Source organism: Patiria miniata, unplaced genomic scaffold (genome assembly GCF_015706575.1).
Source record: "Patiria miniata isolate m_02_andy unplaced genomic scaffold, ASM1570657v1 HiC_scaffold_7, whole genome shotgun sequence".
NCBI classification, from domain to species: domain Eukaryota; kingdom Metazoa; phylum Echinodermata; class Asteroidea; order Valvatida; family Asterinidae; genus Patiria; species Patiria miniata.
In genome coordinates this window covers 35,778,561-35,781,671 of record NW_024037074.1, presented here as the reverse complement: position 1 = coordinate 35,781,671, position 3,111 = coordinate 35,778,561, and positions in this window count along the sequence as shown.

Sequence of the window (3,111 nt, the reverse complement as noted above, 5' to 3'; positions counted from 1 at the left end):
TTTATTCATGTTATTTTCCCCACATTTAAAGCTTTATGTGACCACTTTGACACCAATAACACTTCATGACCTCCATGGTTTTGCTGAAAGTTGGCTGTTGGTATCACATACGTAAGTGACCACAACATCTACTATTTATTTATTTATTTATTTATTTATTATTTGTCCCGGGTGATCCATTCAGTGAGAAAAACTCACTGATCTCCCATGTATCCCAGCTCACACAAAACTACTATTAAAGTACAATTAAAAATATAAGCGTAAAATGTAAGAATGTAAAAAAAAATCATTTAAATAAACTTAAATAAAATAGGAATTACACAGATGATAAACAGACATTTACAAAATAATACAAAACATCACTGCAAGATGACATCCCCCTGGCCCCACCCCTGTTTTTTTCCTAATTTGTAAACAAAATGTAACATATCTTTCGAGTCTAGTAAAAAGACCTGATGAAAACTCATCAGTTTTTTAAATATTTTATCTACATGTGGGGAATTACCGTTTAGGTAAAGAAGAGTGTACTCACATACATGGTATTCCATGCACTGATAAATTATCCGATACAGCGGATTTATTTTAAGTAGTTCCGAAGTCTTTAATAAAATGATACATTTAACAATTCTTTGATAATGATGACAAAGTTCTGAACACTGTAATATCATTATCAATTCGCATATATTTCCTTGGATAGTAATTGCGTGGATAGGTTTGAATTCTATCCCGAATTATATTTTATTTTCCACTTAAATGTCAATAGCAGTCGAGTCGAACTTAACAAGTGCATATTTCATATGGCTTATTACAATCCAATGTTTCACTACTGAAGAGCCCGCTGAACTTCCGGTTAATAAATGACTTTGTGTGAGTAATAAAAAAAAAGCAACATGTTGTTGCTGAGTCAAGTTCATTGTAGGTTCATGAACATTTTTGTAAATTGATTTCACATTTTAGAGCGCATTGTTCTTGTTGTCTGTACATTACCGGTAGTGATTCTATATCGGCTGCATTATACTGGTGGTTATGGTCCCCGCGACGGATCCCAGGACCAGCTCATTATTGAGACCTTGAGAAACCCGCAAAAAGCTGGTCTCGGGACCTGTCTCGAGACCTACAACACTGATTCATGCTGAAGTATTTTCAGCAAATTAAAAACAATTTTGTGGGGAAAACCACACAATTTCAAGCATGTTGATCCGTTCCCAATTTCATACTAAGTTATCATGTACCACGTATTATGAATCAAGCGGACATCACGTAAATTTCGACATGGTAATTATGCGGTTATACCCAGTGACGACGCCACGACAGGCCACATGTTGAGATCTCTGTACGATACGAGGTCGTGTAGAGGACACGTATTGTTCAGGGGGTGAGTTGAATAGGCCGTACACAACTGAAAATATCTGAAGTTTTTCAAAAGGTTAGGCAATGATCGATTCTCATCATTGACTTTTATACTGATGCCTATAAACGAGTGTACACAAAATTGTGTCCCATTCTTTTGGGAGGGATTTTGTACATGATATTTGAAATAAAAAGTTTCGTATTTTTTAAAGCCAAAAGCAGATGATTTAGAAAAAAAAGTTTGTTCTTTTGGACACCAATCAAAACTGTAAACGAAATGGTACCGAAGTGGAAAGTAGCCAAAAGTCAACAAAACGAAAATATTTTAACAAACTTTGTTCCTACCGCAAACTGATTTTGTTTATTATATCATATGCCCAGTCCTTTCGTCGTAAAAAAGTATTCCGCCGGCTGACATCAGAATCTCGGTAAACTTTACCTGGGTGTCCCCTTCTTATATACTGACATTATTGGCTGAAGTGGGTTGAGCCACTTGTCAAACATACATCACAGTGGATGATTTGTTGGTCACTTTTCAAACCAATTTATTTGGAAGCCCACATGTAACATGTAAGAGAAAAACGAACCGAATAACTTTCTGTTGAGTTCATATATATATACCAAGGTGATACATTAAGGCCTATAAATAAAGAACAGGCCTACTGTTCTCACTAGTTGTGACCGCGTTTCGTTTTGACGTTTGACGCTGAAGCCGTCCGTTGAGTTTTTGATTGTTTCTTGATATTTTTGCCGTGGACAAAATTTAGTTGAATCTAAAGTGATTTCAATTTTGAAAGCCTAGGTTGTTCGAGTTATTGGGAAGGAAAACAATTTGCATAAGGACTTTTCATCTTATACAGTGGGTAATATTATCGAGTATACGTCTTCAGTCACAGTGTTTTTACCAGGACGAGTGCACCTGTGTGACACCCGTTTGTTTCTGCTGGTAAAATGTGGCGGCTATTTTGAACAATAGCCAGCGCTCTGCCTCCTGAGGTGTTACGTCCATGAACATGTGATCACGTATCCGGATTCTTTACTGACCGCAAGCATACTACTTTACAAAAACCAGCAGCTGTGTTCTTTTGTCAATTGAACAATAGCCCGCCAACCACGCGCCATAAGGCATGCACATCACATGGTGGTTGGTGGCTATCACATGGACACAAAGCCAGCAATATCTATAGACAGGCTACTAAAACCAAAACCCCCGAGGGCCGAGGCACAAAACTTTTACCAGGGAGCCATCATGACATCGACATTGTAACATGGACAAAAACAAAACTCTTAAAGCAGAGGTAAACACTGCAACGAGTTTGTCTTCGTTATTTTTAGGCAATCAGGAAAACTCCCCTCATGTTGTTGTTGTTGTTTATTGACACTTGGCAATCAAAGTGATCTTTGTGTCAGTCACTGTAGATCTCAAGGTAGATTGATTGATGGAATAGTTTATGGCTATATGCATACAGATTCAGATAGTAGAAATTTCCTTGATTGCTCGCTTTAAAATACTACGTAAGAATTAACATGCGTGGAGTCCCTGCATGTGCGCAGTCTGTTCTCATGTATTGTAAAATGTGCGCAGTAGGATATTCCATTTAATACCACGATAGGGATGATTGTTCAGCAAGGGGATTTTGATATAAGATTTCGATACTTGCGTCCTGAAACTAACAGGCGAATCACCATCAGCCTGTTTGCACAAGTCAATGTATTTTTATAATACAGAAATGATGTTTTGCCCTGATTTCCCCACAAACC